The sequence below is a fragment of the Pieris rapae genome, chromosome 12 (assembly GCF_905147795.1).
Source record: "Pieris rapae chromosome 12, ilPieRapa1.1, whole genome shotgun sequence".
Lineage (NCBI taxonomy): Eukaryota > Metazoa > Arthropoda > Insecta > Lepidoptera > Pieridae > Pieris > Pieris rapae.
In genome coordinates this window covers 8,851,356-8,876,580 of record NC_059520.1, presented here as the reverse complement: position 1 = coordinate 8,876,580, position 25,225 = coordinate 8,851,356, and the positions used below count along the sequence as shown (strand labels likewise).

Below are 25,225 nucleotides of genomic sequence, written 5' to 3'. Positions count from 1 at the left end.
AGAAAGCTTATGTCAGTAAAAGAAAAAATGAGACATTAAATTTTTATAGTGGCTAAAACACTGATTATCTTATAGCTGGCGTAGCTTGTTCAGGAAATTGTTCAGACCAATTGCACTTTATAAATCATAAAGTGTATTTGCCATGTGTAAATCATCATAATAATAATATAGTCACGTCCTGCATTTTATTTTATATTACCAGGCGCCTTTTTTATTTTTGTACATTAGTTATTTTTCTAAGTCATGGTCTTCACATATAAAACCAATGTAAATAAAATATTTTTAAAAGTTTCTTGCCCATTCTTCTCCATATGAAACTTCATTTTGGAATAGGTAACTAAAGTAATTTTTAAATATTCTTACGTTGTAGTTATGGCTTTCAAATTTTCGAATTAAAAATTATATTGGCCATATTTAAATAATTTGATTTTTTTCGTTCCAAGTTTGTTACAGCACTACTAATATTGAAATTACCTTATTTTGTCGTTATATTTTGTAGCCAATCCTTAGGTAGATTGGATTATACAAGTCCAATGTATGTTGGATAAAATAAAATTTATTTTAATATTCCTTTTAGTCGCTTATATCTTGGCCCATCTGTTGTTCAGTGGTCGTACAATACGACCCAGCCTTCGATAACTCTATAAAAAGCTTTATGTACGAATGCTATAAATTGAAGGTATTTTTTACAGTTCCATTTTACGTCAATTTTAATTCGTATTTGTAAAGGGAGTGTTAAAATCTATTTTTAAAATGAAATAATATTTTAGATTTTAGAAATAGCTCATAATAAACGCACTCGCGAGCCCTCTGACATTGAGATTGTCCATGGGCGGCGGTATCACTTAACATCAGGTGAGCCTCCTGCCCGTTTGCCCCCTGTTCTATAAAAAAAATAATAATAATAATTTTTTATCGTCATTCGTCTATGAAGAAGTATAAATTTAATATTTGGGTAGAAAGAACGGTGCTGCTCTTACTACGTCCTAAAGGGAGGATATTTAACCAGTCTAGCCACTTATAGTTATGATGGCCCCAGTGGCAGGTTATCATACATTATTATTACGCATATTGGCTGTGGATAAGAAATGTCCAGTTTGCGTGAAGATGAAGATGAAGAACCTAAGAAGTTTCTTGGAGTGACCTCAGGGCAGGATAGTTTTTGCCATTGTCCTGCATTCCAGAATAACATGGAAAACCGTTTCCTACCAGGCACACTTCATAGAGGAGATATTTATTTATTTATTTCATTACATTTTTCTATCTTAACAGTAACTACTAATACGATAGAATTCCAAAAGAACTCCCACAATATATTGCAATATATAGTGGGAGTTATTTATTATTATTTATTTATTTATTTAATTATAAGTAATCTAACAGCTACTTAATACATATTATTATACAAAATACAAATACAATACACAAAGCCAAAACAGATTACACAGATTAAATAAAAAACAGAAAACAAGCATTAAAAGACAAAGTTACATTTAAAAGAAAAACAAAAGAATAAAATTTAAAAAAATCAACAAATAATACTAAGAATTTATTAATATCTACTACTTAAAAAAAAAACTACTACTTAAAAAAATCGGAGTCTTCTTTATATATTGCAATTTTTCCGACATTATATTTTCGTTGACCAGTTTCAATTTACACCGACTCTGACGTTATTAATGAATTAGGAAAAGCCCAATACTCAACAAAAAAGTTTAATTATTGTAAAGTACCTTAATTGAATGATGAAGGTTCTGGAATGTTCAAAAAGTTAACCCGAGCTTTTTATGAAAAGCTTATTGAATTGTTTCAGAAATTCGAAAGTCGCTATTGTACTAAGGATAAAAGATTTGTTTTGTCGGTGAATAAAAACATTGTTTTTATGAGAGGATATAAAATTTTCTTAAAAGTTTCAAACTTCTGAGTACTCCTGGGAGTTGATGTAAAACAAAATACACCAGACAGAAAACTGCGTTCGTTTGTCGCGTTTGATTGCGTATTGACCGAGAGCTCCCGTTGATTGGTCATTATCGAACAGAGGATATAATCGTTCCGTCTTCGGTTTTAAAACCTCTGTTCCGTACTAGAATACAATCGTTTATATGTTTTAGTTTGTTCGGAACGATTACACATTTTTTCACTTATAATTATTTAAACATAATTTTAAATTTATTCGACGTTTCGCTTGCTTTACAGCGTGCGTGGTCACGGTGACTGAAGACAAATGGTGTTGAATGTCAAAAAAGTATCAAAGCTGTAGAAAATGTTGGATTATATGTATTTATTTCCCCGTCGTAGTAAGGTCGTAAGTAGTCGTAAAAATCGTATTTCTAAAAGAAATATACCAAACAAATCACGGAAAACGTCTACGGAGTGTTGTAAATGAAAAATCTGACCCTTGTAGAACATGGCACATCATAATGTATCGTAATAAATTTTCGTCGAATCACAAGGCGAGGTCAATTGGGCATTTTATCTCAGCGAAAATGGTCTGTAATAGCGGCCTTTGAGATCTCCTAAGGGAATCATTTATGGTTTAGTTAATAACGCTTAAGAATTTCTATATGAAGACGATTTTTGATAAAGAAATACGAGGCATTTTACAGCAGCCATATTTAAAAAGATCAATTTGTAATCCGATCATTTTAGTCAGAATTGTTGACGTTTGTTGTTATATGAGTAATAAATTCTTATTCATCTAAAGAAAGCATCTTTTTAGAATAAAACTCGTTGGTATGTGTATATTGGACAAACTGTGTTTTTTTTAATTTATATTATTATTCTTTATTACTTAAGATGTCATATGGAACATGGTGTAATGGTTGCAGCTCCTTACAAACATTATGTAAAAAAAAACTTGGCGATTAAAAAGAGTGGCGGAGAGTTTATTGCCAGTTCTTGTCTTCCATTCTACGCCCTTGATTTCAGAACTGGCAGTAAATGTAAAATTAGAATCATTTTATATTTATTTTCTTTTTTTGACGTTCATAAGTGTACATTATGTTACCTATATGAATAAATTATTTTTGACTTTTGACTTTTTGAATTCATCAACGAGGTAACGCCAGATGGCTTGAAAGTGCTGTCGGCCTTTCAAGAATTTGTAAACTTTTTTCATGAAGTACCCGGGTTGGTTCATAAATACTTCAAGGGCAGCTGGTGGCACATTGTAGTGGTGGGCGGCAGACTTTCTAATAGAGGTACTATTTTATATACGCCCGAGTTTGATACTGTCTTGCAGACGTTAATATTTGTTTCATTTCGTTGTTGCCATCATGGCTCCTCTTCATAATGGCCTTGACGGGTGACTAAAGGTAATCACGATAGCGCAGAAGGCATAAATGTCTGTGATTAGCCATCATCAGCGATACGTAATCACCGTTGTGGTACATCAAAGGAATTGCCGTGATGGCTTGCGCGTCCACACAATAGCGATTTACTATTACTTAGTACGGATATAAATATCTTAAACTTAATAAACATACGTAAAAGATCGAAGTCTTTAGATTTTGAAATAATATTTTTTACTTTATAAATACTGAACCGAAATCTGTATATAAAAAACGTTTATTTTGGAATATAAGATCAAAAAGGTATCACTTATTCCACGTCATTATATTTGAACCTGTAGGCATCCCTACTCATCGGAAAAAAAGACAAAGGGTGTAAAAGGGTGTAGGCCGGCGTAAAAACTCTCGGTACTCTTTTAATAAAGCAAATACTCAACTTATTTTTAAACAAATACATATAGCAAATTAATTAGAAGTAACCTGCCCAGTACTAGTCCCAGGCCCTTTTATCAACTAGGTAATCGCTAAATTTATAGTAAGCCTTTTTACACAGCTTTTCATTTAATACATTTCTTAAATTTAATAAAAGGTACAGATAAAAGAGCCTCTGGGATTTTATTAAAGAAGACTATCCCTTTTCCCAAAAAAGAATTACTAACTTTAGATAGTCTAGTACGGGGAAATTGCAGCCTGCGTTTGTTCCGAGTATTACATTGTGCGTATGTTCTATTCTCGTATACTTTTCACTATTTTTGTATACATTTATGTACTTAAAACAATTTTCAATAGACGACATATCACAACAGTAGACAAACAGAAACTTTTCTTTATCTACATTTACAGGTACGTTGCAAGTGACATAAAATATGTATTCAATTTCCAATACGCTAGAACACCTGTTGCGCCAATATCTCATTTCTTTAAATGACAGGGTTTATTATGATTTTCCAATAGAGTGCCTGTGGTATGGCTGAGATGGATCGCCTCACGTTTTCTTATTAATAGCACCCTATCAATATAAATTTATTGGAGATTTCTAAATGGAAAAATCCCTTATATTGCTTGTTTATAAATTTTTATGTAATTAAACATTACGTTAGTGATATAAAAATTAATGAAGGGATGATTTCACAATTTTACTTTCAACTTTCCTTTATCGTCGAGTTTTAAGCTTTATGATAAGCTTTTAGACGGAAATCATAAAATTACGCTGTTAAAGGTTTATAAACTTGTTTTAAAGCCAAATTGTTTTAGCACCTAATCTATATAAATATATATATATATCATGTGAATGAAGTAGAAAGTAATTGGTGTTCGTTTTATTCGCTAAAAATCGATAATAGCTTTTTTATGTAATAAGAGGCAAATGGACAGCAGGATTATCCAATCTGTTGTCGGCCTTTTAAGAATTGGTACGCTCTTTTACTGAAGGATCTTACATCGAATTGGTTCACTTCAGTGGGCAGCTGGTTCCACATAGTGATGGACCGGTTTGGCTAATTGTATCTTGAAATATTTTTGAAATTTAAAGGAAGGTCGGTTTGAACGGTGAGAAGCATAAATTAATATTATTAATACTGAATTTTCTATTACTAAAGTCTTTTTTTAGATAGGAAAAAAACCTCAATTTTCATAATGTAAATTTGTATTCCATAGCTATAGTATGAGGGCTGATGTCTTTAGTCTGTTAAAAAAAAGTCTAGACACAAATACATTTGACACAAAATTTATCATTTCATCTAATTTCAACAGACAGTTTATATCCAAAATTAATTCACTGTAATTATTTTAGAATTTAAATACAACACTAGTACTAATTCGTTCACATCCATTTATTTTTATTGGCAATTTAACACTCGCATGGCGTTCAGTGTGTTGACGTACGCTCGCACACAAAAAGCAATTTTAATCAAGAATATGGAACGTCGGCGTCAAGCCATTGTCATCAAGCTAAGTACAATTAATTAGAAAATCGTTTTCGCTTACACGTTATAGCTAATTGTTGATACGAATCATCGTTACAATAATGTAATGGCTGGGGACATATGTTTCTTGTATCGTATGTAATAACACAGTTGTTTATGTTCTCCAGGGCTACCATTTGACGTTTATTAATTACAAAACAAAAATAAAAGTTATTTGAAGCCAATTCAGTATTTACTGCTATTGAATCTTGGACACAGCATTTACAGCTTAGCTTGCTGTGTTTTGGCTTGGCCCGTCGCGGGGTGGTCAATGGCCTGAATCGACAGGACGGAAGCTCACTGGTGTGAATGAAGTAGGAAGTAAAGGTCGACGCCTTCTTAACCACGCGGGGTTTTGATTTGTCGTTTCCTATCGTGATAAGATCATACAGGTATACCAAAGATTTATTGGGTTTATCAAAATAAATATAGCAAACTTTGTATCTAAGCTTAGCTAGCCATGATCTTGGAAAGGAACTAAAGAGTCTTGCACCTAGTTCGAAAGTAAAAAATAATGTATAAAACATATAAATAAATTCGATAATATCGATGGGGCGTATTTAATTTTAAAGAATTGTATCGGTCGGTTCTGGCTTCTAACGAAAATTGAAAGTTAAACAGATTTATTTATTTTATACTATTAAATCAAAAACACCTTTTCTTTGTGATTATCCTGTCGCGCCCTTCGTGTTCGATGTCCAGTGATAAGAAGGGGAGTGTTTGTTATTACAGTGTTAATACATATCTACGCGATTATACACGTCAACTGAGGCTTTTAAAGAATTCAAACGTTTTATTTGTAGACTTTTACTTCATACTCATATGTTTTACTTATAAAATGTACTAAATGATTAATAAATAGCCGATATTCAAGTACTATAATAATTATTATATTGAGTATTTGTATGTATTGTTGTATTTAAACATGTTCTCATATATCATATGGAAAGGTTTAAAATACAAAACTTGTACTAAATCCTTTTAACTTACTCTAAATCCTGGCATCAACATAGAATATTGAGTTTTATGCATCACTGAAATACATAAATAAATATCGAACGCTCAGTCATGTGGAACGAATGGGAGATCGTGCAACAGTCCGATAGCAGGTATAATGTTTATATACCCCATATAAAACCTGCTACATGCTCCCGTTGCACAGATAACTGTTTATTAGGTTTAACTCTGTGACGATTTGAACCTAGAAATGAATCAATTAAGCTTTATATAAAGTGGATGCATACTTAAATGATCCTTATCCTTGGGTAAGATTTGTTCAAGTTCAAATAATTTGTATGAGTCAAAACTTCGTGGAAATTGGCGGAAAGTTTCTTGCCAGTTCTTCTTACGTCTTACTCTAAAGTTCTACTACGTAACTAATAAACGACTACATCAACCGATAGCGTGTTTTTTCTGAATCTCCCTTTCTCACTCTCTCTCAATAGGTCTCAATCGCTCTCTCCCTTTTTTTCGACAAAAACGCTGCACAACTTGGTGACGTTCCGTAAAAATTTTACCCTCATGCGCCTAAAGAAGTTTGCCTTCAAAAATATTTCGACTGATATATTATTTCACAAACACTGCCAACACTCTTTACAATACAAACTAATACTAAAACCTGTAATTGAATGACTGAACAGCTTATTAAATGTTTATTAAAAAAGTATATAATAATGTAAAGAGAAAATACGTAAAATATCGTTAAAACACAAATTACGTTCGACGACCCATTAAATTTAAACTTATATAACCATGTTAAAACTAAACGTAATCAAAGTGATTTCGCAGAGATTGAATGTGTTAACCTATTTATAGACTAATTGCTTCGTTTTGAACTTGTTAACCAAGTCATTTCAAGTCTATATAATAACTCTAAGGGATATGATATAAATTTTGTTGCTATTTTCGTTTTCGATAAAATCTACTAGACCGACTTATAAAATTCTTTCAGGAATATAAAGCTTCATACGAGTATACAATGAGTATATTTATAATTTGATTCTTCTAAGTGGTAAATATATAGCGTTAAAAGCTTTCAAAGAAACGACACATTCACCTTGACCACAGTCAGTACTTGCGATTATCAGTCAATTAAACGCGACATTTTTTACATTAATTACACGCCAGTACTACTTGTGGTCAGCAAAAGACGCTGTCAAACTACTTGATTTAAGCCTTTTAAATAACTTTGTGCTGCTTTAAATGAAAGTTAATTACTAAAGCGTATTACGGCAAGGAATATTTCCTTCGCTTATACATATTGATAGTGGCTTCAGAATGCGACTATCTTCCCTGAGGTAAGTTCTCATTACTTATTACCGATGCATACGCATTCAACACTCGCTCGTATGGTGAAGGAGATCGTCCCACACGATGTTTTCCGGCATACCTTACAAAGTCGACGGCGTGTGTCAGGTACAGTAAGCCTTCTTGAGCAGATGTTAAGTGATACCAATGGACACTCTCAATGCAATAGGGTTAGTGAGTGCGTTGCCAGCCTTTTAAACATTTCTTGCCGCACTGTTCTGGAAAGGCCTATAATTCTTATTCAGACTTATTTGTCAAGTTTAATTTTATACGTAAAATTGGCATCGGAGGGTAAAATAGTTCGCTCGTGAGTTTTTGTTTTAGAATTGGGCGCTATTTGATTACTAAATTTTCAACTGTTACCGAAGAAATACTTGCAGTTGGTATCTTGATTGTCATAGTTTCGTTGACGTGTATTATAGATAGATGACTTCATAACCAAGGAAACAAATTTCCAGTGAGCAATAAAAATAATGTTTTCTCATTTACAGGATATTGTGTGCTAAGAGACAACACTTTGGTTTCCGGTCACGTATTGTTCCTGTGGGCAGACGTGACGACGTGGGACATTTGCTCTAGGAAACTAAAATAATTTTCTTAAACGTTTTATTTATTTTAACTTTAAGCAGGCACCAGAAAGACAGTACAATAATTCAATGTATAATGCTATATACTGTAGTTTACTTCTACTCTTTACGATTTAGTGTAAACTTTTGTTTAGATTTTGGGTTTTTTGAAATATATTATGTATTGGATTGTTTATTAAGTTATATTAAGGTATAAGTACTACTTAGTATGTAAGTTCTTTGTTTTGTTTAGATTAGACCTTTGTTAAGTAACAGCATATAGGAAAGAGTGTGCATCTCTTACACAGGTTATAGAACTTAAAAGGGATGTACTAAAATGTATATTTAATACCAGGAACTTAATAAAGGATTTTTTTTTGTTTTTTGTATAATATACATGGCCATGTACCAAAGAACATGAATAGATTTTAAATTAAAATGTATTTGTTTTTATTTTATTTTAAGTTATTTATAAATATTTTTTATTTGTGATTTTTTAACTTGTAAGTGATCTTGCAATACTATTATTTCACTTATTTATAAAAAGATTTTAATTGCGATGGAAGTTTTCTCTTTTCGGAGGCAAGACACGCACGCTTTGGGTCGCACAGAGCCGGCAATTAGACTATTGCAGTCTCATAGTATACTTCTATTTTTGTCAAATTTTTACTCTGTAATGAAAAGAGACAGGTGCGTATTTTAAACGATTAATAAGAATGATAGTATATAGTTAAAAACCAGTGGTGCTAGACTTAAGTTTTGGCCTGAGATATTTGTCCTGATATGTAATTTATTACGTACTTTTCCTCACAACATTTTCTTTAACGTATGATGATAACACGTAGAAAAGCTCGTCATCACGGTTACAGGCGTTATTCTAACGCGGCGTCTTTGTCTGTAGGTTAGAAATAAATCAACTACTTAATGTAATTTTATTATATATAGAGAAATTTATTACATATAACGAAACACTACCTTATATAGCTTACTCTCTTTATATGGAAGATGTCTAAACTCTTAAGTTAAGATTAAAATAAGACATTACTTAGTTGATTATTTCTTATGATAACTATTGTGTTTAGTTAATTAGGTTAGTTTTAAATTATTTATTAATCATTTAGTTACTATCGTAATGTTATATGATCTTGGCGCAGAGATTTACTAATAAACTATGTAAAGTTAGAGAGATGTGAGTAGCGACTTAAGCGTGAGGCACCTCGGCTGGTTGTGCTCCAACCGACTTTCTTTTTGTCTGCGCATTTATTATTCGCTTGAACTGTGAAGCATCGAGAGGAAACCGGCTTTCCTAGATCCGAAAAGTCGCATGTGTATCATAGGAGGATCATCTAATTGCCTAATAGATTGACTAATCATGAAACAATTACATAAATCTGAGGCCTAGGACTAACAAAGTACCACGCCAATGATTTTTTGTAAGTCAGAGAGCGAGGAAAATCTTAGGTTCAAAGACATTTATTCTCATAATAGACATTAGTCACTTACATGAGAACACTTATATGCTAACGTTAGAATTTGAAAAAAAAGAAACTTGGTAGAACTTGGATAAACTTTCATTTCCGTAGATTGGGATCACTCAATAGATGGTCTTTTAATCTTAATTTAAATATTGCTAGGCTGCCTGCACTTTTTACATTTTTTGGGAGTCTATTATACCGCAGTAGGTACTCCGCCAACGCTGAATGTTTTTTTGCCGTAATTGATATCAATAGGATTGAAGAAGAAGACTAAAACACTGAACTTTGAAAAATAACTTTAGACGGCCTCGATTCTATATGAAGATACCTTAACTTTCCGACAGCAATAACAAAAAAATACCGACGCATACAAAAACATATTTATTATTCCTAACACGCGTTCGCTTTGCAAAAAGTTGTAAGCGGATTTAGAAGCATTAGCAGTCTACTTGAAAAATATGAACACGTCTGAATTTTGAATACGATTTATTTCAGTGTGTTTATGAAACTTTCAATCTATATAAATATGTTACCGGAAATGTATGTAATCCGACATTATATATACATTTCATCGGAATTGTATGTAATTCCTAAAATCGCACGAATATGTGTAAAATAAATTACAATTAATTCCAAGGAAATCTATACATTATCTAAATCGGAAATTTAAATATTTGAGATATCAATGGGTATGATAATGATAGCGGAGGGAGAGAGGGGGGATATTGTTTTGTCTGCTAGTGCCGCGTTACCTGTTATGCTAGGTTAGGTTATTTTTATACATTTCCTTATACGATATAGGAATTACATACAAGTCCTAGGACATTCATATATTAAATAGTTTTCGAAAATATATTTAAACATTTTCCTAAATATCTTCGGAATTATATAAATTTCCTAGGATTAATATACAATTCCTAGATTTCATACATTTCCGGTGACATATATAAAAAAAAAGCGAAAAACACGAAGAGCGCTCGATAAATTCGAGTATTTATTTAATTCCAGAACTCTTACGAATGTTTTGGAAAGTTGAAGAAATTAATAGGAATACTAAAAAACCAGTTTTCATTTATGTAGGCAAGTTAAAAAATCATATTAAGGAAAATTAAGTTCGTGTGTGCAGTTTGTATGCGTGAAAAGGTCGCCTAAGTTTCCGAATAAAGATTCATCACATTAGAAAATTTAATAATACCGGGATATTTACACTAGAAGGCATACAACACATAAAACATTAATCAGTTTGATTGGACGGTTTAATAAATTTACTCTGCCTCTTTTAATTACAGTTCAAACACAATTTGACGGATAGACGAAAATTTTTCGTTAAAATTTTCTAACATTAAATTTAAAAAGAGCAGTGTTGGCGCATGAGCGCAGAGCATGCTACTCTTATACCTGAGGTCGAGGTTCGATCCCGGGCTGTGCGTTTAAGAACCATTGACTAAATCGTTTATCAGATAATGATAATAAATAAAGGAGTTTGCAGCACAAAAATACACAAATGATTCTTTATTATTTATATAACACAACTACGCTCCGCTAGCTTGTGCAGCTAGTGATTGGCAAAGTAAAAAAAATATTTAAGATGGTATAGCAATTTGTGTAAAGATCAATTGCAAGCGTTTTACTAAACGATACAATTAAAAAATATATATATATATACCGAAAAATGTACTGACGGAAAACAAGCGACATGACGGGGAAAATCCCGTTCCGTTTTATAGGCGCACATCGGACATGGCTTGATATTTCTTTTTCAGGGTTGGCAACCCTTATGATTAGTTTTTTTTAATTTTAGATATTTTAAAAGCCCTTAAGTTGATCCGCCCCTGCATGATAGTTCATATTAAGTATCAAGAGTGTTAGGGCTTGATTACACTGTGCGCTAATTTAATACAAAACGTGTTTATGCATAATGTAGCCCAACCTTTGATTTATTACCGTCAGTACTAGGACATTCCCAAATATTTACCTAAAAAAACATTGGATTTTATCCTAACCCTTTAGGATAGCAAGTATCAAAATATTTCAATCTTTCAATAGTACTATTATAAGAAAAAAGTATTTGCAACTGTTTGTTTTTTTATCTAATATTGTAACAGCCTCCCGATGGGTCAGACACAAATGGGGTCTAAGGCATGCCGGTTTCTAGTTTTCTTCACCGTCCAGAGCCGGGGTTCGAACCTACGACTTCAATTATAACAGTTGCACGCCACTGGACCAACATTTGTCAAAAATATTGTATGATAAACAAACTTTCCCTTGGCGGATATTGAAGGAATTTGTTTCCGTCTCTTGTGAGGAGGAATCATTTTGATTTCTTTAGCATGTTATAACAGCAGGAAGATTTATGTATTGAATTTAATTGCTGTCGAAGTACTGTGGGCAACAGTTTTTTCGAGAAATAAATATATTATGATTCAGTCAGCAATAGTACGTATATGTTTTCCATATATTAGTCTTTCAGTTTATCATATGTTGATTATGCTCTACATTCTTGCGTGCAATACTGGAATGTCAGACAATAATCATGTTTGGTGGATAATGATTGGAATTTCATACATCTATGTATAGACATTTAAGCTTAAATCATTGTAGACGCACTGCAATAGCAAGGGACCCCCATCAATATTTTACTATTTTTTTGTATACCAAGATCACAGGCATAAAATGATGTATGAAGATATTGAGAGATTAATACATATACATGTATTAAATTTATAAACTAATTATCTAGAATAAGTTAAATTATGTTTTACTTTATAGGTCACGTTTTATATACGTTTGTTTATGTTTCCGAGATTAGCTGTCAAAACTTTTGTAATACATATTTTGTTTCGACTTCCGGTAACAAAATATATCATATTTTGTTACATTAGTCACTGTCTATGAAACTTACATTCAGAATGAACTGAAACAACCATGGATAATGTTCAGAGGAGTAGTTCGGTCTAATACCTGCAGTTGAATTTTCTATCGGCAAGGCAGAATACGAAATACAATCCGTATCATCTCACGGTTTGCCGCGCATAACCAGCTGACCAGTATTTTCGAACCAATTCAACTTAAAAAAGAGCGTACTATTTCTTAAAAGGCTGGCAACGCACTTGCGAGATTTCTGACAATGTGAGTGTCCATGGCGGAGGTATCACTTAACATTATGTGAGCCTCCGGCCCAAATGCCTCCTATTACATAAAAAAATGTAATCTTATAGCATAAGTATTTTTTTCCTTTTGGTACAGAAAGAGAAAACAGATTGATTAAATATATATAGTTATTACACACTAGACAAAATTTGAAAACCTGAAATACAATTACATCTGTAGGTACAGAGCATTTTAGTGACGTCTTCAGTGCTGGTTTACAAAAGAACAAAGAAACACATGCTTAAGACATAGCCAAAAATGAAAAACGTGCAATACAAAAATAATATACAAAAAGGTTCCAAAATTACCTTTTATTTTTGTTGTTCATTAGAAAAAGTCAGTATTAAATTAATTTGACTAAATAATGACTGACAAAGAATATAACATTAATAAATATCATAGTAAATAAAATAATAATCATAATTTATTTTTGATTTTTTTATATTTTATACCATATATAACATACTCCATGTTATACAGCTTATACATGTGATCTTTTAGGTTTGTGTTCGACGTTATTTATATAAACGCACAGTATCAGGGTTGCGAGTTGCAAGAAGCAAGTAGTAGAGTACTAACTTTTAATAGGAATACCGAGAATTTTCATTAAAATTTCGATGTACTTCGATCAAATATCTAGTTGATGTCACAGCTTGGAAACTCATGGTTACAAAACTATTGAAGTTAAGTGCAATTGTTGGGCAGACTTTGAATTAAAGTGAATTGAAACAGAGGGTTAGAAGGAGTAAATAGGATGAGATATGCCTATCTCCTACATTCTAAGTAGTATGTATTATTGCTTACTGAGTGTAACATGTTGAGGTCCCGGTAAAATGCATAAGCGACCCCAGACCGTCTGTAACGTGGCTTTGTAGGAACTATTTGAGGTGGTTTTAGTGGCTATTTCTCAGCTAGTCAGAGACTGGGTGTGTAAGTCAAGTCACATACACCTGTAATTTTTGGGCAAATGCAATTCCACCTGGGATATCAAAAGAGTGCAGACTGTAGTACCACTGCTAAATTTACTTGCTTTGCAATGCATTCGGTTAATTTATACAGTCCCTACCTAACGGACCTTCTGTCTTAAGTTATTTCTAACCCAACAACATCTTAAACTGACCATATATATATTTAAAAAAATCATGTTTTTTAAATAAATACATTGACTTGGCCTTCATACCAATAGAAAATGGCCTGAACTATTTCGATAATAAGCATGGCTTGTTATCAGTAAAACATAGACTTTATATATAAAATCCTCGTGTCACAATACAGTATACAAAAACATACAACCCTTAATTTCCATCTACCCTTTACAATCAACTACTCATTTTTTATTTGTTAGTTAACTAAGTTCTAATTAACGAATCAAAACGAAAATAGAACTAATTTGAAAACTCTGGGATAGCATAGGAAAAATAGGTAGGTATGCCTAAGGAGAAACGAACTTCGCGGGGGCAGCTAGTTTCATATAAAAATTAAAACCCACCTGAACCTTACTAGTTAACTAGTGTTACGAACTTTTCAATGACTCGTTGTAAAATATTTCATTTTATTTGAAACAAAACTCCAATAGCAATATAACTTTGAACTGGTAACCCTTTGAAAGTAATTGCAGCATGAACTCACTTTTAATTAGCGTGACTTATTCAAAGAGTTCATAATGTTCCGGTTGTTCGCGGGTATTATTGTGAGTCTTATTGGAAATATTTGATTATCGCTGGCGTTGTGGATATAATCCTGAAGATTTGGAATCATTTTCCGGGCACACAATGATTGTTTCGTTGTATACTTCACGAGTATTACGTCACGCAAATTTTGGAATTTTAATAGTTTTATTGCAAACATTGATATTGTTATTAAAATGTATACCATACCTGTGCAGTTTTACAGTATATTAAAAATTTTTTTAAGAAAATTTAGAACATAAAAACCTAAGTAACAAATCGCAGTTTACAAAATATTTTTTACTTAAACAGATTAAAGAAGAAAAGTAACAAACTTTTTTAATTTTCATTTTTCATAATTACTTTTCAGATACTGTCATCAGCTCAAGCCTCAATTTCATCAAGTTCATCTTCAGAAACGTTAGACGGTCGTATACCTTATCATATATAATTCGTCGTAAAAAGAATTTAATAGTTTCGCATTTGATAAATTAATGAAAGTATAGTTTATTGTGTGAAGAAAATGCAGTTGTGCGATTTAAAGGATATTTCATTAATATCGAACACTTTAGAAACCACTTTAATAATGAATTCATATAATACTTCAATTACAAAGATTTATATATAGAGATATACACCATTTACAATTTTCTTAACCTACATTTTTTTTAATAGCCTTTTTTCGGACATGACCGTATTTTCTTAATTTTTCGTAGATTGTTCTTTTGTTTCACTTTTGCGTGTCCGTTTGCCAGGTGGCAAAGGCCTCCTCCAATCTTTAAATGTAACTAAACATAACAATCAAATGGACCATTTACAATTTTCTACAAAAATTTATATTTTTAGATTTAACATCAATATTGGATAGACTTTCAAGTGCTGAATCAGAGTTAAGCGATGAAGAAAATAAAAGTCATGGTAAATAAAATCAATAAATCTATACAACTGGAGAAAAATGCCGAAGCACATATAGCATACATATGTGCTTCGGTTATTGTTAGTTGTAATATATTCCCTTCTCTGATTTGATCTAAATTTGTTTATGTACTAAACCCGCTACTACGCTCTACACCCTTGACTTGCGAACTGGTAGTAAATGTAAATTAACCATTAATTTAATTTTTTTGACGTTTATAGTATACTTGTTTACGTCTATGAAGAACTTGAAGCACTTTTAGAATTACTTTAGAATAGATTTTAATGATATCTAACATTTTAGCAAAGACGTTTATAAATCTAACGCTGACCTCCATCAACATATCTCATGTTCACTGAAATCAACATCGACGATAAAATAATTGTTCAATTATATTCGCAATTGGTATAACGGTAAAGAAGAACTGGCCATAAACTTTCCTCCACTCTTTTTAATAATCAGATAGGCTATTTAGTACTGTACTAATTATTATTAGTTTTCAAAGGGCTTGTGGCATTATGGACTAATCTTGTTAATGTTGTGGTCGAGTTAATTTCTTTTTGAAATTACAGTTCAAGATTTTAACTTTAATTTTGTTTCAGAAATGAAGTACTATTACAGTTGGTTATGTAAGTTACGTTACGTTATTAGTTAGTTTAAATAATAAACGCAGCTTGTTTTTAGGCTACTTTAGATTTATTTTAAAACAAATTAATCTCAAGTAAGGGGCATTATAGTCTTATAGGTCTGTAGGAGTAGTTTTTGTGTTTACTTATCTAATCTATTCTAATCTCACTTGTTTCTTCTAGTTAAACAAGACAAAAAACGTTTAGCTGACTTATTTCGTAAGTATATGCATTAACTTATAATTTATATGACCCCAATATTCGTATAAAATAAAAAAAGAAACTTGAGAATTATTAGAGGATTATCAACAACCTCGTAAATACAATGAATGACAACGCCATCTTTTGGTGGTTTTCAGCAACATGTCCTAACACTGCATTGATTCCGCAATAACAATTTAAATTTTATTCTATAGATAAAGAAATCAGCAAGGAAGGTAAGTATTTTGTTTACTAATTTTAAAATGCATTACAACCAATAACTTACTACTAAACACAAAAACGCCATTGGAGATAAAAATGTCACCATCTGTGTGTTGTCCACACAACGGAGACCGAAGTAGAACAAAATACAGCCTGACGATGCAATGGACCCTCAGCACGAAGCATGAAAGTTATAAATTATTTATTTATTTATTTAGTACTCCTACAGCTAATATAAATTATATATAATTACAAACAAATACTGAGAATATAGCCAAAGATGGAATACATAGATGATACATACATTTAACAGCAAAAATATTTAAAAAAACAAACAAAAATTATATAATACATTTGACTAATTGTGATTTAATTTATTTAACTAAGCCTAAATTAGTTGTGTTGTGTGATGATGTAAAAGTGTGTGTACGTGATGGTGTGTATATGGGGTGTGCTCATGATGGATAAAAAGGGGCAATACGATTCGTGTTGAAGGAGAATGAGACTTAAATGGCTGATCACGATGAACTTTTTTCAGAGAAAGATCAAGTCAAATTCTTTGAAAATGTACTACAATATGTGAAGCAAGTTGGCAGTGAGTATAAGTTTAAAATACATTTTGTTTGCATATTATGGCATTTTGTGTTTGCTGATGGCCGCAACAAAAGAAAAAGACAACAAAAAAAGACGTAACGAACTAAACGTACGGTTAAGGAAAGCATCGAGAGTCACAGACTGATCGCCTTTTAGTGTATTAGTAAAATAAATAATAATACAGAAATCTGAGAATCAGACCTAAACGATTGTAGCAAACTTATTTTTTTAATATTTCAGAAACATAATAGAAACATGGACAAAAGACCAAGTTGTATGTTCCAGTACAATACAGTTAGTTATTCGTGTAATTTTTTTAATAAATTTTATTTAAAGACTCGCTTATTGTGATTTATCCATGTGTTTTATTAATGTAAAAGTAAAATTTAATTTGCCCAAATCACTCACACTTAATATACAAATAAATAAGACAAATAAATATTTCTAGAAATAAGTCTTAGGCTTTTTGGCCTGTATTGTAGAACGTCAAAGAAACTTTAATCTACTTTGACACCATTTCTTCTGATTTAGATTGTATTCGTAGTATTTCCATTCTGGCTTGCACGAAACAAATTATGGGCATTAAAAGAACAGTCATGGACATCATATGACGATGTCAAGAACATTGGAGTATGCCAAAGGGCTATGAAGCGTTCTATTGTTGGGGTGAACACACTAAAAAAGCTAAACTGGAAATGAGCCGGTCATTGCGCATGGTTGTGGTGACAGAAGGGTAAAAAACTCTTTGGATTAGTCCCGTTGGATGAAGAGAGAGAGGATGCCTACTAGAAATCTGGGAAGGGAGCGAGGAAGGATTAGAAGATGGTGGAGGATGAGAGACTAGTCGAAGCATTTGGAGGAGGCCTTTACTCCATTAGAGGAAGTGTAATGATGTTATAATTACATGGACTTAATGTAATTTAGGTAGATCTCGAATACAGGCTATTTTTATTTTTAAGTAGTGTTAAGATTATTTGGTTAAAGCTTTTATAAGCTTCAATTACGAACGAAAACTAGACATCCACAGATAGTGAGGCATCGAGTTTCCGGGATAATGGATCACCGACGCTTATTGCAGTTGAAGCGAAGCGACCTACATTCTAAGTACAAAATCCATCTTCCGATGGAATAAATCACAAGGAGTTTCTATCATTGTTTTTCTGACAAAATTAGATAGACATTAAACACAGTCTATAATAAAGGAGAACTTATGTGTTCTTTAATCTATAATCTATACTTCATGCACTTCTATGTAGTCTCTGATATAATGACAGGAGTGCCAAATGGCGGGCAAAGTATTTATTATTAGCATTTTACAAAATATTTCGGTAGCTGTGCTACAGAAGAAATACACATATGACTTATGGTCTAAGGTCTGAGTGGAGGCACATATAAACCTCAATAACAGAACAACGTTTTATTAAATCAATATACTTGTCTATGTGTTTTTTGTTATTGAAATGTGTTTCTATTATTATTGGATCGACATATCTTTATTCCATTTCAGTGCAGGAGGAGTATTTACGCATGTTAATTGAAAACCTCCGAAAGAGTTCATATTAAAAGAGATGGTATTATATTATTATTGTTAACTATATTTTAATAGCATACAAAGGTCTTAGGCTATTATTTGTGAAACAAAGAAGACTATGTGTGTCTGTAGATCATTATTCTATGCATCATTAAACGGTTAAACGAACTCCCTAAAATATTTTGCCATTTCCAAATTTATTACGAATAGGATCAATAGTACATAGACTATATACATTGACCAGTAATATAATCGATCCCCCTTCTCTCTTTCAATCGGACTCAATCTGTCTCTCTTTTCTATGACAAAAACGCTGCAAATCTCCGTGACGCTGATATTATTTAATAAAAAATTATCCTCAAATACACACACAAATCACAAAATATTGTGAATAAATGAATTAAGAACTACCGCTTTCCGCAAAGAGGTTTAGTATTATTCAAGCCACGCTTTATTTTTCGTAAAACTTTAAACTCCCAAGATACGAAGCAAATGCAGCAAAGTTTTCTGGAAAATATCAAAAAACGAATTGCTTGGGGATACATCGAGATTCACAGAATCATATAATTCTGAATTGACTTTGGCATTCCGATATGAAATGCGTCCTTTGAGAGTTAACTCTAGTCCTTGCCAGATAAGGTGATAATCTACGTAAGCTGTCAAGGTCGTTTCTTATGTTTTTTATGAATGTGTTGTAATAAGATTTGATGATTTGCTTTTTTTTTAAAAAGAGTATCGAGAGTTTTTTACGCCGGCTTTTTCTTTCGGCCAACACCCTCTATCTTCTTTGCCGATGAGTAGGGATGCCAACAGGCTCGAATTTTTAAGTTCCAAAATAAACGTATTATTTTTTTTATTTTAAGAGAAGACATACGAATCGTAATACATCATAAAGGAGAAATTATTGAATTAACAAATTTAATTTACGTTTTTGCATTAACTAATGAGAGTTTTTGAATTCGACTTCGGTCCTTCAAGAAAAGAGCGTACCAATTCTTAAAAGGCCGGCAACGCACTCCCGAGCCCTCTGGCATTGAGAGTGTCCATGGGCGGCGGTATCACTTAACATCAGGTGAGCCTCCTGCCCGTTTGTTCTATAAAAATAAAAGAGTTTAAAGTTAATTAAAATAACTCTTAAAAAAACTAAAAAACTTGATAAGTACCTAATAAATATAGAGTAATAATTTTAAAATAAAACTTTATTTAATCCATACTAGAGCTGTGTTGGCCTAGTGGCTTCAGCGTTGAGCCTGATCCACGGGTTCGATTCCCGGCTTTGGACTAATGAACTGTTTATGTGCGCATTAAACATTCGCTCGAATGGTGAAGGAAAACATCGCGAGGAAACCGATTTGCCTTAGATTCAAAAATCGGCGTGTGTCACAACAGACTGACCGCCTATTATAGTAACAAATTACAATAATTGAAACAAATAGTGAAATATGAGGCCAAGACTTAAAAGGTCACTTAAAGCGCCATCGTATTTTTTTATACATACATAAAACGTGTAATTTGTAGACATTTATATTTGATTGATACGAGCCTTTAATGAGAAAGTTCGTGGGTTAGAGTGTATGTCTAATCAAAGTCAAAGTCAAATCATTTATTCCAATTAGACCACCTAAAATGGCACTTTATAACGTTAAATAAAGTATAAAGATGATTCAAGTTGTCCCATCCAAAATTTAGTTTCGTGTGGAGAAGAATTAGCAAGAAACTCCACACTTACTCTTTTAAAATATAATTTACAGTATTTGTATGCATAAGTTAAATAATAATTATATGTAAATGTACTCCCAGAATAAAACTACTATACAAGTCTATTATTGTATTGTTAGTATACATGTTCCTGACATATTTACAAATATCGAAACCGTAGAATATTATACATTTATAAAATGACAGTAATTCTACGTTACAAAAGAATGCAATTTTGCGATTTTAAGGTTATGATTGTACTGATTCTATATCAATGAAAATAAAAATTCACTATATTTTTTACTTAGTTGTTGATAAACGTTCAAATTCAGTTGTATGTAAATAATTGTTTCAGAAAGGTGAGAACACCTGCAACAGACTCGTATAAAATGTACATATCGTTACGTATTTTCAAGGCATGTCGGATGCAATATCATTTTAATATCTCCTTTGATCTCGCATGCAATTAATGAAGTTATTGTTCTGAATCGTAAGATTTTTATACAGATTAAATTTTTTGGATTTATTTTAATTTGCTTTGCTACCTAAAGATAATATATTTATAAAGTACAAAATATACGAATAAAAATTCCTATTTTACCATTGGAAGCCGAGACAATCTAACCTATGCCCGGCATTGTGTGGCGTGAAACACATTGTTTTATGAGGAATTCAAACCCAGGACTTTAAAGTAGTCATAATTGACGACTTTGTAACATTGTTGGTGTAGATTATATTGTACACAACCTAATATACATTACCATTATGAGGTTGAGTTTATTGCCACTTCTTCTCTTCCGTTCTACGCGCTTGATTTGAGAACTGGCAGTATCTAAATGTAGAATATATTCAAAACAAATAACATAATACATAAAAATATACCTAATAACTAACCCTAAAATTTAATAATTACAAAATATTATTAACAGCTCTTCGTTCTCCTGTGATGTCGACTAATCTTTTTGGTAATTCCCAAAAAAGCCTTAACGCGCTAGGACCCCACGGACCAAGGGTCTCGACACCGAATGCGACAAAATCATATTCATATAGCATTATATATTATTTATAATAATGTATATTTCGATTATGTATCAAATCACTAGCAACATTAGCCTAGTAACTAGTAAAGCGACTCTTAACTCTGATATCGTCACGAGGTTTTAAGTGCACTATAAATCTTCTTTCTGTTACACATAAAAATCTCTAAACAAATTCATAAATCTAAAGTCTAGCAAAACAGTTACTTTGTTTTTTAATGAACCCAATGTAAAAACTAGAACGTAAAATAAGTCCTTATTTAACTGAAATTCAAGCACACTCTGCACAACTGTACTGCGTTGTTAATAATTAAACATTATATTTGCTGAAACGTAAGCTTTCTGAATTAAAATTTCAGCCCATGTCGCTGAGAGCTTACACGCTTTTATTTAATCCTATTAAGCTTATTATAAATGTAGACTAATTCAACAACCTTGTGTTCATTTTATTGAGGTAAAAAGTTATTTCAAATAAGTATAACTTATGCAGAATACTAAGCAACGGAAAGTTGGGTACTTGGGTTTGATGATTGGTATGTATAATGTATATATAGGTAAACTGCAAACAGCACGGCAGAAAGAAATAATCATAATTGCTAAGGGAGTGGACGAGTTTGCGAGGGATTTTCGGCATCTTTCTTCATGATTCGTTTTGCATAATGAGAATTCAATGTTTTAAACGATAATGAAATTATTTATGGGATTGATTTGCTCCAGTTCAAACAATTTGTATGACTGAAAATTGAGCGGTTAAAAAGAGTGGCGGAAAGTTTCTTGCCAGTTTTTCTAGCCCGCTCGGTGGTAAATGTTAATTTACAGTTAATTTAATTATTTTTGACGTTCATAAGTGTACTTGTATACCTATATGAATAAAGTTATTTTGAGTTTCAGTTTGAGTATATTCAAAAAGGTTCAAATATTTAGCAATGGAAAATATTAATAAAAATGATTGAATACATAATACCTAATTTGACTGACTGATATGTTGGGTGTTCTCATGAAGCAGGTTATATCAGTGCTCACCGTTCTGTGTCGTATTTTATTAATCGTGTAATGATTTAATTAATTTATTTGGAAATATATTGTATTGTACATAACAAGCAATAATTCTACTTGAATTTCAAGATTTAGCACCTTGGTGGATAGACGATAAAACGGCTAATAAAACTCCATACATCCCTCTTTCCTCGGGAACGAAATCAAATTATATTCAACGACTCGTAGACACGAAACGATTGTGCTATCGGAAAATCCAGCCATTTCACACTTGATTCCTTGTGAATGATATTCGAAAACATTATCCGTTTCATGAAACAAAAGGATGGTATTATTGAAATATTTTTTTCAAAAGTTATGTTGTGAAATGGTTACATGTGTGCATTGGAAACGTAAAACCGATTTGGAGAAGTGAAATTTTCGGAGCCTACAGTTTCTATTGATAAATTAAACCTAAAAAAAATGACACAGATATAACAAATTTATGGGTATAAACCATATGTATACAATACCTAAATTTTAATATATAAAATTATTAACAAATTGATTCATATAAATCTATTCCTTACACAAAAATAAGATACAAAATATTCATAAAGAAACATTGATAAATTATGTTTAATACAACCAAGAACTAATTACGGACAACTAAATAATATTTAACAAGGCGCACAAGTATTTAATACATTGCCATCGAGTTAAAAAGAAAATTTCAATTTAAATTTTCAATGTTTGCTGCGCCATCTATTGTCAGAAAACATCAGTTTAAGATTTATTAGCGATGTAAGTGCACTTAGCGCTGTATCGTCTTACTAAGTCATTTCTAATTACATACTTGAAATATAATTTTCAGCTCAATAACGTTCTTAATTAAATGATCAAAGTAAGCAATTATATTATGATATTAAATCGAGGTTTCACGTCACAAATTTGTTATTTTACCGTACTTATATTATACAACGTATGACAGTCCTATATTAGTGGGTGTGTTGTCGGTCGGTCGGTTGTTAGAAGACAATTTTACAATTAGCATGTAAAATTGTACAATTAAAATGCTCATTCAAAATTCCACCCGTATACTCGTCGTCCGTCACTAAGCTGAAACTAAGCGTTTTTAAGTTCCACTAAAGTATTATCAAACTAATTACAAGAGTCCCCCAAGAAGAGAGCGTACTAATTCAGAAAAAGATAGCAACGTTTATCGATTCTTCAAGCAGTGTGCATTATAACTGTTACAGTAGTGGATTTGCTTTTGGGTAATAAAAGTTTTGAAGTGCAATGAACTGTCTTTTATTATATCACAGAGCAGAGTGATGTTGCTAACACTCCAAAAAAAAGTATAGTAAAATTACTTTCGTAAAATAACATTGAAGTTAATGTTACGTATAACGTGTCCTGAGTTGTGCTACACGAGATTAATCTAGACTTGCAAGATTACATTTGAATTTACTTTCGAATGGTTAGACATTCATGCTTCCCCACGATGTTACCATTTCCATACATAGCTTCGTAACAAAGAAAGGTTACGTACAAAATGAAGTTAACACAAGTTAGCCATGAAGGTATAAAATATTAAAGTAGGCTCTAGGCTCTGTTATAGACAATTGTCTTTCAAATGAGTAGATACATTTGTATGAAAAGCATTTTCATAGTATATCAAATATCATATATCAGTTTCCAATTTTAAAAGTGCTTTCGTTCTGAAATCTTGCTGAATGGAAATGAATTGGTTTCTGCTTTATGAGTCAGGTAGCAAATTTCTATTCTTCATTTCTTTATTTTGAATAATTTTCCGCTTTACAATTAATTACACATACATATTCTGCACAACAATGTCATTTCATTTATTATTAGTGTACAACTGTTTTCTAAATTGATAAAGAACAGACTTTGAGTCGACCATAATGCAAACAGAAGTTTTATTTCTTTAATGTTATATTTATCATTGTTGTAATTTGTTTTACCTTCAGTTATACCACTATGCAAAACCAGCTGCCCACTGAAGTATTTCCGATAATTCGACTTAAGACTTAAGGTTCTTTAGAAAAGCGTACCAATTCTTATAAGGCACGCAATACACTTGCGGTTCGCAATGTGTGTTTCCATCTTCGGCGGTAACACTTAACTTCAGGTGAGACTTTTTCCTGTTTACCTCGTATTGCATAGAAATATATATAGTGAGAACTAAACATTTAAAATGGAATGTTTTTTATTAGGCCTAATAAATATTTTTGTTTCTTCTTTCTTTTAATAATTAATTTTATAAGTAGCCCTCAGACTCAGAGACTTAATAGTCTAACGCTTTTGATTATGAATTAGACCCAAAGACATGTTTTTTTGGACGTGACAACATCTTATAATTCGTTGAAGCCGGCTGCACGCACGAAAAACTTTACTCATCGCAGCGTTACCTCGCGGAGCGTCGTTACCTCTGATGCGTTCCATTAAAACTTGAAGTGCAAGCGAGAGCGCAGAACGAGCGACAAAGAGAAACAATCGGCCTCCGCGTTCGGCAGCGTTTGTTTGTAAAAAAATTGACATAATTGTATTTATGCATAACAAATAAATGTAACTTGATCAATTCAATTGTGATTTCCATTTATCCAAACAAAATATCTATCAAACAAATAAAATTACAATTTTCTTTTGAAAAATGCAACCATTCAAACAGTATTTTCTTGTGACGTTGTCACGTTTAACTATCGTCAGTAAACCGACTTTACAGACAACCGATTTTTATATAATAGGAGGCAACTACTTATTTGTACTGTGAAAACTTGAAAAATACGATTGTGTAAGATTCTATAAATAGTTCACAGGTGATGAACAGACGAAAGCAATAACCGTAACTCTGTTTATAATCACCGGTTAGAATAAACAATTATTATGATTGTTTACATTCACAAATCGCCTGACTTGCTTCACAAAAGATTTGTGGTTTCGTTAATTTCGGAGTTTAATATCGTTTCCCATCCAAGCAGATTA

At 31.9% G+C, this 25,225-nt stretch overlaps 1 protein-coding gene and 1 long non-coding RNA gene across 4 annotated transcripts in view; one reads left to right on the top strand and one right to left on the bottom strand.

The window, feature by feature from the left end:
* Positions 1-25,225, bottom strand: part of LOC110993001 (calcium/calmodulin-dependent 3',5'-cyclic nucleotide phosphodiesterase 1) — a 175,992-nt gene that overhangs the window by 42,887 nt on the left and 107,880 nt on the right. The window lies entirely within an intron of this gene.
* LOC123689583 lies at positions 14,412-15,891 on the top strand. Its single transcript, XR_006750536.1, has 3 exons — positions 14,412-14,442; positions 14,790-14,847; positions 15,266-15,891. It is a non-coding gene; the product is annotated as an uncharacterized LOC123689583 (long non-coding RNA).